Source organism: Dromiciops gliroides, chromosome 6, assembly GCF_019393635.1.
Source record: "Dromiciops gliroides isolate mDroGli1 chromosome 6, mDroGli1.pri, whole genome shotgun sequence".
NCBI classification, from domain to species: domain Eukaryota; kingdom Metazoa; phylum Chordata; class Mammalia; order Microbiotheria; family Microbiotheriidae; genus Dromiciops; species Dromiciops gliroides.
The window spans coordinates 258,040,065-258,053,703 of record NC_057866.1 but is presented as its reverse complement, the minus strand read 5'-3'; the positions used below and the strand labels follow the sequence as shown (position 1 = coordinate 258,053,703).

General features: G+C 39.4%; 1 protein-coding gene across 1 annotated transcript in view; it reads left to right on the top strand.

Moving 5' to 3' along the window:
- Positions 1-13,639, top strand: part of SCD5 (stearoyl-CoA desaturase 5) — an 85,132-nt gene that overhangs the window by 59,451 nt on the left and 12,042 nt on the right. The window lies entirely within an intron of this gene.

Genomic DNA, 13,639 nt, shown 5'->3' with positions numbered 1-13,639 from the left:
TTTCTTTCTTTCTTTCTTTCTTTCTTTCTTTCTTTCTTTCTTTCTTTCTTTCTTTCTTTCTTTCTCTCTCTCTCTCTCTCTCTTTCTTTCCTTTTTTAAAAAGTTTTGAGTTCCAAATTTTATCCCTCCTTCCCTTATTCTCTCCTCCCCCTGAAGCAGGAAGCAATCAGATATAGGTTAGACATGTGCAATTATGTAAAACATCACCATATTAGTAATTTTGTACAAGAAAACTTGAATAAAAGAAAAAATGAAATAAATAAAGTGAAAAATTGCATGCTTCAATCTGTGTTCAATATCAATTCTTTCTTTGGAGGTGGATAGCATGCTTCATCATGAGTCCTTTGGGATTGTCTTAGATCATTGTATTGCTGAGAATAGCGAAGTTATTCACAGTTCTTCATCAAACAATATTGCTGTCACGGTGCACAATGTTCTCTGCTCACTTCCCTATACATCAGTTCATACAAGTCTTTCCAGGGCTTTCTGAAATCATCCTGCTTGTCATTTCCTATAGCACAATAATATTCCATCACAATCATATACCACAGCTTGTTTAGCTATTCCCCAATGGATGGGTATTCCTATGATTTCCAATTCTTAGCTACCACAAAAAGAGCTGCTATAAATATTTTTGTACAAATAGGTCTTTTTCTCTTTTAGGGTATCAAATGTTATTTCTAAGAAGACTCCTTCTATAGTATTACATTCTCTTAAAGATTAAATATTAAATGGGTTTCTAAGAGGAATTGTTTGTTTTCTTAAAGAAAATAAAAGATCCAGGGAACTTTGTTGTCAAATAAAAGCAAACCATTTTCTAGCTTTGTTTTCTTTTTAAATGGAGAGGATGTTGGTATTCTTTCATTTTTAACATTATCCAGTGACATTGTTATATCACATCCAGAGGGACAGAGCTAATGGTGATTGAGATCCAGACATCAAAGCCTGTTAGAGCATGAAAGGAAGGAAAAATTAATTTCCATCTTTGAGCGTCCAGCAGATTGGAACTCTACAGAGAAATACACACCCCAGACACCGAACAATAAATTACAAGTCAACTGATGATGAGAAAGGATCTGTTACCAGAATCTTGGTTAGACTTGTATAGTTGTGAGGACTAATAAGAAATCAATCACCTTCCGAGTCTCAGTCAGTCAACAAACATTTATTAAATACCTACTATGTGCCAGGCATAGTGCTAAGTTCATTCCAGTCATTACTTATGCCTGACTCTTCATGTCTCGTTTGAGACTTTCTTGGCAGAAATACTGGAGTGATTTGTCATTTCCTTCTCTGGCTCATTTTACAGATAAGGAAATTGAGTTGGGTTGGAGAAATTAAGGTGCTGTTTTCAGTTACTACTGAACAAAACCCTGTTGTATTTCCCTGAATTTATGAGATTACTTCAAAACATCAAACTGACATTGTGTGACATATGAGCATGAAATATGCCTCTTTTGGTTTTGTGTGATTTGTAATCATATGAAACTAGCTCAAAATGCAGTTTAATTATGATTTTATTTGCATTCCATAGACTTGAACGTCTTTGTTATAAGTAAGTTCATGACATCCCAATAAATCACTGAAAGGGGGAAAAAGATAAGGAAATTGAGGCAAACAGGGTTAAATGACTTGCCCAGGGTCATTCATGAAGTCTTCCTGACTCCAGGTCCCTGCGTTCTATCCACTGCACTACTTAGCTGTCCCACAGTGCTAAGTATGGGGGATCCAAAGAAAGGCAAAAGACAGTCCAAACGTGTTTCATATGTTGTAAGGAACCAAGCAGACAATCAATTGGATGGTTATTAAGGTTTTATTAATGTTCCTCCATTATATTCCTCCTCCTCTTTTTGATGTGGCCGTGGCCTTGGATTCCATAAGGCTATGACAATAGAGCACAGTCTCTGGCAAACTTATCATCTTAGGAAGGGATAATTAGATTATATATTTAGAATGGAAAGGGCCCTTCATCCAGGTCATTTACAAATGAGGAAACTGAGGCCTAGAGAGGAGAACTGAGATTCAAACTTAGGTTGTCTGACACCAAATCCAGAACTTCCTTAGCTTTGTACTGGCCCATGTGTCTGGTGAGGGACTGACTATATGAGAAACATAGTATTAATTTTCTAGACATAAGACTTTGGAGGAAGAAGTAATAGCCAAGTGACAGTTCCTCAAACACTTACCTTTGCATTATGATAGGGAAAGTGACTTCATCCTTTAGTTTTTAGTTCCCCTCTTTCTGTCTTTTCTTCTTGCTCCCCTTTTTGTAGTCTTTTTTTGTTTTTTTGTGTTTTTTTTCAGGGCACTGAGGGTTAAGTGACTTGTCCGGGGTCACACAGCTAGTAAGTGTCAAGTATCTGAGGCCAGATTTGAACTCAGGTCTTCCTGAATCCAGGGCTGGTCTTTAAACACTGTCACCTAGCTGCCCCTTGTAGTCTTTTTTTTTTTTTAATGAGTGACTCCATCTTTATTTTTTTCAGTGCAACAAACATTTATTTTATTTTTTTCAGTTACATGTAAGGGTAGTTTTCAACATTCATTTTTTTTTTTTTGGTGAGGCAATTGGGGTTAAGTGACTTATAAGTGTCAAGTGTCTGAGGCTGGATTTGAACTCAGGTCCTCCTGAATCCAGGGCCAGTACTCTATCCACTGCACCACCTAGCTGCCCCTCAACACTCATTTTCATAAGATTTAGAGTTCCAAATTTTTCTCCCTCCCTCCCATTCCTCCCCCCTCCACAAGACATCAACCAATCTGATATAGAGGTTATATATGTACAATCCACAAGTGCTCTTTTTATCAGTTTTTTCTATGGGGGTGGATAGTATGCTTTGTCATTAGTCCCTTGAGATTGTCTCAGATCACTGTATTGCTGAGAGTAGTTAAGTCATTCACAATTGCTCATTGAACAATACTGCTGTCACCATGTACAATGTCCTCCCAGTTCTGCTCACTTCACTATACATCAGTTCATGAGTCTTTCCAGGTTTTTCTGGGATCATCCTATTTGTCATTTCCTATAGTACAATACCATTCCACTACAATCATATACCACAGCTACTTCAGTCATTCCTCAATTGATGGACATTCCCTTAATTCCCAATTCTTAGCCACCACAAAGAGTTGCTACAAATATTTTTTGTACAATTTTCCCCCTTTTCTCTTTTTCATGATTACTATTGTTAACTGTTTCCCTCCATCCTATTCCCTTCCCCATGATATGCCCCTTGTAGTCTTAAAGCTGACATTAGTTCCACCCAGTCATTTGAACTTAATTTGCTTTTATACAATTTGTACTAATTCACAAAACAGTATTTCACAAGGTAGAAACAATCTTCTCTTTCATCTATGGCCTTAGACACATTAGCTGTTCCACCCTGGGCAAGTCATTTAACCTCTGGCTGCCTTAATTTTCTCATCTCTAAAATAATATAACTTCCCACAGTTGTTGTAAAGATAAATTGAGATAATATTTGTAAAGCACTTTGCAGATCTTAAAGTACTATATAAATGCTGGCTGTCATTATTATTATTATTATTTCTTGAATTTCAATATAAGATCATGATGTCCATTTCATTTTCACTTAATCAGAAAACTTCTGATTAAGATGGTGACATGAAGAGTCCTAATCAAATCCAACACCTTTGACAAACACAAGAGCAAAGATTTTAAAAGCCCCTAACCAAACAATGATCAGTAAAAGCCAATGAGAGACTAGAGTAAACTCATCTATCTGGTTTAATACTTTTCAATATGGCAATCAGAACACTGCAGGCCCTTTGAGCTGGGGTGTATGGGGTGCTTGGGGACAGCCCAGGATTCTGTCACAGGACCTGAAGGCAAATCTTGGCCCCAGCCTGTTGGAACACTAGCAGGGGACTTGACCATCAGGTTCCTACAGGGAGCAGTACTCACATGCCGCAGGACCCTCCAAGTGACCGGTCCCCCCTGATCAGAGCCATTGAAGTGTCCAGACATGGCTCGAGCCCAGTCCAGATGCTCTAATGGCAAAATTCAAGCAGTGACCTTTTTTTTTCAGGGTGGAAGAAGGCTCTGAGATCTTAATGGGGTCTACTCCATCTTCATTCTTCTTTGAAAGTCAGAGAGACAGTGAGAGAGACAGAGACAGAGGGAGAGACAGACAGAGACAGAGGGTTACTGGGAGGGAGCACATTCCTGGAATGGGGGACATGCCCAGAACTGAGAGATGGAGGGTCTTGTGGAACAGGCAGGGGGCCAGGATCACTGGATTGAAGGGTATATGCAAGGGGATAAGGTGTAAGAAGACTGTGGGGTGGCATGGGGTGGCACAGGTATGGGGTTAGTTATAAAGGACTTTGAACACCAAAGGATGATAGGAAATCACTAGAGTTTCCTGAGTAAACTGACATGGTCAGATCCATGCAACCATACCATGCCCAATGGCACAGTCTGTGAAATATTTCATACTGATAGTTACCCACCTTTGCAAAGAGAGTAGGAAGGGTCTAAGCTTCATTTCTTATCTCTTTCCATGATAAAAATTATTTGCAGTTACTTTTAAAAAAATTAAATATTTTATTTTGACATGACATCCTTCTCAACAGAGCCCTTTTACAAGTTTCATTTTCTGTAGTAACTTTATCACTTGTTCATAAAAAAGGGTATGTTCCCATTAACTTTGACCGCTATATTTAAGCCAGGCTTTATTACCTCTAACTTCGTTTTGGGTTTTTGGTTTTTTTTTTTGGTGGGGCAATGGGTCAAGTGACTTGCCCATGGTCACACAGCTAGTAAGTGTCAAGTGTCTGAGGCTGGATTTGAACTCAGGTCCTCCTGAATCCAGGGCCAGTGCTCTCTCCACTGTGCCACCTAGCTGCCCCCTTTATTACTTCTAAGTACTGCCTTTGCTTGCATTGCGGTGATTGTGTAGATAGATAGATAGATAGATAGATAGATAGATAGATAGATAGATAGATAGATAGATAGATAGATAGATAGATAGATATAGTTCATTTGCTCTTTTCCCATGTTTCTCTGGATTCTTCATATTTATCAGTATTTACTGGGCAATAACATTCCATTACATTCATACAATAGAATTTGATCTGCCATTACTCAAATTGGGGGGGGATGTATTTTGTTTCTAACTTTTATTATCACAAATTATGTTGCTATGAAGATTTTTCCCTACAGATGAGAATTTTCTTTTAGTCTCTTTGGGAGACAGTTCCAAGAGTTGAATCTCTTGGTTAAAGAATATGAATGATTAGCAATTTTTTCTTGAATAATTACAAATATATTCCAGAAAAGTTGAACCAATTCTCATCTCTACCAGCAGTGAATTAACAGGACTGTCTTCCAACAGTTCCTCAAACAGTGAGTTTTTCTACTTTTTATTGTTTCTGTTAGCTTGACATATGTAAGGACCTCAGAATTGTTTAATTTGTATTTCTTAGGGTACTTGTGATTTTGTACATATTTAGGTGGTAACTATATATTTCATTTTGTACTTCTTGTGACAGCTATATTTTTAACCATTTTTATTAGGGAATGACTTAATTTTATAGATTTGTATCAATTCCCTATGAATTTTGAATGTCTGACTTTAATCAGAGCCATCTAACACAAAGATTTTCCACAGTCCATATATTTTCTTTTGATTCTAATTGCAATGATTTTATTTGTGCAAAAGCTATAAAAATCTTCTAATTGATATAATTTATATTGTTGTTTATAAAACTTTCTATCCAGTGTCTGGTTACAAAATTTTGCCCAATCCATCCTGTGAAAAATATAATCTTCCATTCTCCTCTAATTTTTTTATAGTATACTTTTTGGTATCTATATTATGGATCTTCTTGGAATGTATTATTGTGTGTTTTGATTTAACCCTTTTTTCCATCAGTTTTCCCAGCAGATCTGGTTGAAGAAAGAAATAACTTTCCCAGTAATTGTGTATATGGGCTTATCCAGTATTAAGCTGTTGTGTGCTTTGGGTTCTAGATCTAGCCTATTTTATAATTTTACTTTTCTATTTTTTATCTAGTACCATAGATATTTTGATATTTCCTGCTTTGAAATATAATTAGAAAGCTGGTAGTACCAGATCCCCTTCCTTCCTCTGAAACGTTTGACTTTTTATTCTATGAGTGAATTTTTAAAATGTTTTGTCTAATTCTATAAAGTATTCCTTTATTAATTTAATTGGCATAGAATTAAATCAGCAGAAACTACCTGTCCTGCAGAAGATACAAATCCTGCAGGCTGCAACCCTGTCAGGAGCAATGACATAACATCCCCAGAAGATATCAATAGTGCTAGAGCCCTGAAGGAGTGAGTTACTCCTACCTGGTATGACCTACATGGTCACATGCACTTCCTATGTGTGTATCCTTTCACAGCTTTACCTTAGTCACACATACTCCCTACACGTGTGCCCCTCCACCAAGGTTCTCTGTGTGTATTTACTCTTCCTGTTGATGGTGTATGTATTTGTAGGAAAATGTGCTTCAGCTTTTAGAAGAAGAGCAGATAGGAAATATTTTTTGCTGCTTACTAGACTATTTATTCAATGCCTTTGCTTTGAATAAATTATGTCATCTGGCTGATTAATAAAAGTAAATACATAGACAGGGGCTTGTGAGCTATGGTTTTGAGTGGATTTGGACCCAAAAAGGGTACTGAACCTGGATTAGCCTTCTCTGGGTGACCTACATACAAGTTGAGAGAATGCCCCACCCCATGCTACAACACAATTCATCACTTCCAACAGATGCTCTTTCCCCCCTTTTATCTTATCTCTGCCCTGCTTGAGCACAGCTGTAATTCTTAGAGTTAGTACCGGGAAAGTAGGAAGAAATTTGGATTTGAAGTCAAGACACACAAAAAAGGCTCTTTTTATATATTGGTTCAACCACACCTCACATCTCTCCCTCCTTACCTGCCCCACCCCCACCTTTGAGATGAAAAATGTTTTCCTTTTGGGTTCAAAAGAGACCTGGGCTTGTGGCTATAGAAACATAGTAGGTGCTATATAAATGTTTATTCCTTCTTTTGTTTCTTTCCTTCTCACCATCTTTCCCTTCTTCCCTTTTTCCTTCCTTCCTTCCTTCCTTCCTTCTTTCCTTCTTTCCTCCATTATTTCCTTCCTAGCTGTGGTTTTCCTTTCAAGTCAGTCTTGGGAAAGACTTGGGTAAGAATCAATGAGAAGAGGAAATACCTGTGACCTCACCTGTCATATCAGTCACTCCCAGCCCCAAACCAAAGCTATTAAACTTATTTGTTTAAACTTTTGTTCCTGGGAAACTCTCCCTTTACCATCGCCATACCCAGCCCCACCCCAACCCCATTCACTGTCTTTCCTTCACTACATTCTAGTAATGAAACATATTCACATTCACAAATGCAACAAGATAATTGACCAGAATAATCCCAGGGAGCTGATGTTAAAACAAAGATAAGAGAGAAAGCAAAACAATTCTTAAGAAAAAGAGATTGGGACACAAGCACACCTCTCCCCCAATGAAGAGGCTGGAAGAGAAGGAGGGATTGCTGTCCTTGGGTCTCCCCCTCTATCTCTCTGGTTCATCAGCAGTTGATTTCCTCACTTCTCTTTCTTTCGGGAGGCTTCTCTCCTGCTCTCCCAGACAGCTGCTTATCAAACTTGCTTCCTGGGGACTGCCATTGCTGGGTGCCTTCTCTCTTGGTCAGTTACCCTTCCTCCCAGTACATCTGCCTGTACAGCAATGAAGGCTTCAATGGGCTTGTGAGTCCACCCTCCCTGCCTGCCCTGGGTCCCACAGCAGCTTCTCTCATCTGGGTGTGCTTGTGCTTGTGCCCATGTCCATATTCTTAGTGGCAGATAGATCAGGCGGTAGCCTCTACCCTTCCTTTCTCTCAGTGTAGCAAGAGAACTGAAGGAATGAGGAGAGCAATGTTGGGAGATTTCTATCCTGATCAGCAGTCAGCTGAGCCACAGTCAAGGCTTTACAGGAAAGCCCTTTGGAGTTAGATAGAACTAGGCTGGAGTTCTGACTCAGGCAGTTATTGGCTCCGAGGAACTTGGAGCCTCAGTCTTCTCATCTATACAATGGAGACAATAATATTTATACTAATAGCTAACATTCATACAGCACTATCTTAAGTGCTTTACAAATATCATCTCTTTGATATTCACTGTAACGTTTTACAGATGAAGCCAAGGTAAACAGGAGTTAGGTGACTTGCCCAGGGTCACACAATTAGTAAGCATCTGAGGTCAAATTTGAACTCAGGTCTTCCTAACTCTGAGCCTGGAGTTCCTCACAGAGTTACTGAACATTCTATAAAACACGAGCTGTTATTATGATGTTATTTCAAATTCAATTTCTCTTTTGTCTCTCTGGAAAGATGGTGTCAGGAACCTAAAGCCCTTTCAATGTCACAGAGAATTTAAAAGTTCTTTCTTGAACATTTTATTTAATTTTGTGTTTTTCTTACTAATTTAATCATTATCAATACATAAATATTTCAATACACAAAGAAAAAAAGGTTGCCAATAAAATGATGAATTTTGGTTACAGTTTTCTTTTTCTTTTTTGGGGGGAGGGGCGGGCATAGCAATGAGGGTTAAGTGACTTGCCCAGGGTCACACAGCTAGTTAAGTGTCAAGTGTCTGAGGCTGGATTTGAACTCAGGTCTTCCTGAATCCAAGGCCAGTGCTTTATCCACTGCGCCATCTAGCTGCCCCTGGTTACAGTTTTAAAGTACATATCAGCTTTTTAAAATTAATGACAAAATTGCCCTGTGTCTTTCTCTAAATTCCTTTTTGTTTTCCTTTTTTTCTTTCTTGGCGGGGCAATGAGGGTTAAGTGACTTGCCCAGGGTCACACAGCTAGTAAGTGTCAAGTGTCTGAGGCTGGATTTGAACTCAGGTCCTCCTGATGCTTTATCCACTGAGCCACCTAGCTGCCCCTTTACTTTTTTATATTTAAATTTTATTGATTTTTATCATTCTCTTAATTCTTATTTAAATTTTTTTAACCAATTCTCTTTTCTTATTAAACAATTTTTAGTCTAACTCACTCTATTTCCCAAAATAGAAGACCTCCTTTGTAACAAATAAATCTAGTCACAAAAAACCCAAATCAACCTATTAGCCATATCTGAAAATGTCTAATTCTGTATGTCTAGTCCATTGCCTTCCTGCCAAAGAGGTGTGCTTCATCATCAGTCTTTTAAAGTCATGATTCGTCACCGTTTTGATCAGAGCTCTGAAATCCTTTGCATTGAACTCCTCTTGGGTTGTTGGTTTTGACAGACACACAAACGGGCATGTTTTTCTTGGCCCATTCACCCAAATCTTGGCTGGCTCACTAATCACAATTCTTGGTTGAGTTGAATTTGAAAGAAAGCTATCATCTGTTGTTTATCTTGACAAAAGAAAAAATCTCAGTGTCTTTCTCTAAATCTCTAGACTACACAGGACATCCGGGTGATTGGGTTTTTTTCCACCTTCAAATGAAAGGCAGATAAGAGATGGTTTACAAGAGAGACAGATGTCAGTTAGGATAACGAGCTTTGCTTGAGTCACTGAGGATGTTTTGAAAAATCACATTATAGCACCATCAAGCCTCATTTTATCTATGTGACAGGTTTGTTATTATTACGTAGGGAAATTTAGTCTTTGAAGTAAATGACTTGGACAGGGAGAAAATTCCAAAGCTATTTCTTGGCAAAGGTTCTAGCTTCATAGGCTGACTGTCCTTTTCTTTTGTCTTTGCTCCTAATGCACAGATTGACTCAAAAACCTCCAGAGGCTGATCATCCCCTACCATATCCAATTTAACTCTTTAACCTGTTACTCAAAGCCCTTCACATGGCTCCATAACATATTTTACCCTGAGTAGGAATCTTTCTAGTTCTTAAACCTATCCAGTCTTTCAGATCATATTTGAATGGAGTTGCCAAAGCCCCACTCTATAAGAGAAATGGGTTCTCCAAACCACTGCCTGCTACCTCACCCTCCTATGGCCCACATCAAATTAATCAGTGAAGAAGGGATAGGGCCAAAGGAACTTTTCTACTAGTACAAGACCAAACACACAGAAAGCCCTGGGAATGAACAAAAAAATAGCTGAGTATGTTGGACTTGGGGTACTCCATCTCTCCATGTGCGATACCCAGAAAATATATCACAGGGTCAAAATACTCGATGAGTATACATTGACTCAAAACCAGAGCTTGTGACCACCATTATACTAGTTAGCAAAACACAAGTAGTTGAAATCAAACACATTTCTGGGTAACAAATTTCAGAGTAATACAAGGAACCTGTAGCATGATCTCCCATAAATAAATATACCATCATTAGGGGGAGTAGACAGGAAGGGGAACGGTGCAGGGAACATGCTTAGAGAGAACGTATGTGACCAGGGCACACATGGAGAGCACTCTAGGGCCACTGATGTCTTCTAGGGATGTCATCATGCTGCTGCTCCCTTTTGGCCTGGTTTCTGCTGGACCTGCACCTGGGCATCACATTGCATTACACCGTGTAACACCTGTGCTCTTCTCCCCCTGGACAGAGGATAGAAACTCCAGTCCTCCCTTCCGCCTTCTTCTCTTCCTCCCTTTTGGGAGGACAGTTCCTTGTGATCAGCTTCTAGGCTTCATCTCTTCAGGACTACCTGCCTGCCACCTCAGTTCCATCCTGATAAAGGGAAGTGCTTAGAAGGCCTTTCCCTGGTATTTAGCTCATTAATGATGGTCAGAGGCTATGAGCCACTCTACTCAGCTAACAAGAGCCAGGTAGAGCTCTCTTTGTTGTCAAATGCTGCTGTTCTGTTGATGCTCAATTTCAGAGTGTCTGACTCATCCTGACCCCATTTGGGGTTGTTTGTTTGTTTGTTTTTTGGCAAAGATACTGGACTGGTTTGCCATTTCCATCTCCAGCTCATTTTACTAATGAGGAAACTGAGACAAACAGGGTTTAGTGACTTGCCCAGGGTCACACAGCTAGAAAAGTGTTTGAGGCTAGATTTGTTTTTTTTTTTTTTTTAGTGAGGCAATTGGGGTTAAGTGACTTGCCCAGGGTCACACAGCTAGTAAGTGTTAAGTGTCTGAGGCCGGATTTGAACTCAGGTACTCCTGACTCCAGGGCCAGTGCTCTATCCACTGTGCCACCTAGCTGCCCCTTGAGGCTAGATTTGAACTCAGATCTTCCTGACTCTGGGTCTGGCACTCTAGCCACTGTGCTGCCTGGCTACCCCAATTAAAGTGAGAACACCATATAAAGATAGTGTTGTTATTCTTTGGTCATGTTAGACTTTATCTGATCCCACATACATCTAACTGGGGTTTTCTTGGCAAAGATCTTGGAGTGGTTTGTCATTTCCTTCTTTCCTGTGTCCCCATTTTACAGATGAGAAACTGAGGCAAATAGGGGTTAAATGGCTTGTCCAGGGTCACACAGCTAGTAAGTGTCCAAGGCTAAATTTCAACTCAAATCTTCCTGACTCCAGAACTGGTGCTCTATCTACTGTGCCACCTATCTGCCCTAGAGCTCTCTAGGCTAGGTTTAAATATTTTTATTTTAAAGGAAATCACAGTTCTTTATCTCAGGCAAATATTTAATTTAGGATTAGACATTTCTAACTTCTCTGATGAGAGAAAGAGAAAGAGGGAGAGAGAGAGAGAGATACATACACATATATGTGTATATATGTGTTTTGTGAATAGTCTCTTTCTCTGTCTCTCTGTCCTTCTCTCTCTCCCTTCCTTCCTTCCTCTATCCCCTCTCTTTCTCTCTTCTCTCTCTTTTTCAGTCTCCCTCTGTTTTGTATCTCTTTGTCTTTTTGTCACTCTGTTTCTGTCTCTATTTCTTACTTTCTGTCTCTCCCTCTCTCTGTTTCTCTCTTTTCTCTGTCTCCCTCTGTCTCTTTATCTTTCTGTTTCTGTGTCATACATACACACATACATGTGTGTATATGAATTTAGGTCAGCACAAAAATGTAAATGAAATAGGCAAAGTCATTTTCCCCCACCCTTCCTACCTTTATGATGTCTATCTTTCAGCAATAAAACTTCCTACCTTTGGTCCTATATTTTGGCCAGTGAAGAGTCTTGCTATCTTCCCTATGTGGAGTGGAACTCCACGATGACTTCAGTGCCACTGAGGGAAGGTTTGATCAATCCACACACAGCTGGCTTGGTTCTTAGTAAGTGAATGTGTCTAGTTCGAGGAAGCAATCCAATCAAAAAACCAGAAGCATTCCATTCCTTCTGCTCCCCCCCAAAGCAGCTCATAAGTGAAGAAGAATCAAACAAATGCTGGGGAAGTAGCAGGGGGAGAGGAGGGCACAGGAGAAATATTCTGAGGGTTTTTAGCTGGGACTTTTTAGATCTGAATGTTATTAAACTAGGAAACCCTATGAGTGGTGATCTAAATGTTTGGGGGGGTTTAAAGTGACTTTAAGTTTGTTAAATTGCAGTGGCATACCTGTGATTGTAATTAACAGAAGCCAGCTGCCTGAGACGATTTATTGTTAGGCTAGAAATGAGTGTACAATCCAGCTGAGAATTGGAATTCTCTGTCTCTGTCTGTTTCTGTCTCTCTGTCCTTGTCTCTTTCTCTGTGTCTTGCTGCCTGTCTCCATCTCTATTTCTCTCTTCTCTGTGTCCCTTTGTCTGTCTTTTTGTCTCTCTGTTTCTATGTTTCTGTCTCCCCCACTACCCCTCATCTCTGTCTTCTCGGTGTGTCTGTCTCTGTTTATCTTTCTCTGTTTTCATTTCTTCCTCTCTCTGTCTCTTTCTCTGTCCCTCTTTGTCTCCCTGTTTCTCATTCTCTGTTTCTCTCTGTCTTCATCTCTCTTCCCCCCTTCCTTGTGTCTCCCTTTGTCTCTCTCTGTCTTTGTCTCTCTCTCTGTCCCTCCCTCTCTCTCCTTCCCTCCCTTACTTTGTCTCTGTCTCTCTATCCTTGTCTCTATCTGTGTCTTATTGTCTGTCTCCATTTCTCTCTCTCTCCCCACCCCCCTTCCTTATTATATAATCAGATCTGGAGAACTGGTTTTGCCTCTTTACTTTCTCTTGTTTTCTTTTTGCCTCAAAAATGAGCTTGGTTTTGTGTGGCAAAGCTTTGTCACCTTAGATCCGAGATCTGGAGCTAGAAGGATCTTAGAAGTCATCTAGATCAACCAGAGAGGTGAGTGACTTAACCAAGATCACACAAGAGGCAGAACCAGCATTCAAATTCAGTTCCACACTCAATGTTCTTTCCATTGAACTACACATATTGGGGTTTCATATGTCGATGTCTAGTATTATGAAAAGAACATAGAACTTGAGGTCAGAAGTCATGTTCGAATACCAGTTCTGTGACTCTGTAGAAGTCACTTAACCTCTTAACTCAACCTAATTAACCTACATCTCCTCACAAGATTATAGAATTTGAATCCCGCCTCAGATATTTACTAACTGTATGATCCTGGGCAAGTTGTTTTCCTCTCTGAGCTTCAGTTTTCCCACCTGTAAATGAGAATAATAATAATGCCTAGCTCATTGTTAAGATCAAATTAGATAATGTGTGTAAAGTGCTATGCAAATCTTAAATCACTAGTTAGTCATGATGACGGAAAAGAATTTGTAAATTATTTGTAAAAATCTCGGGGCATAATT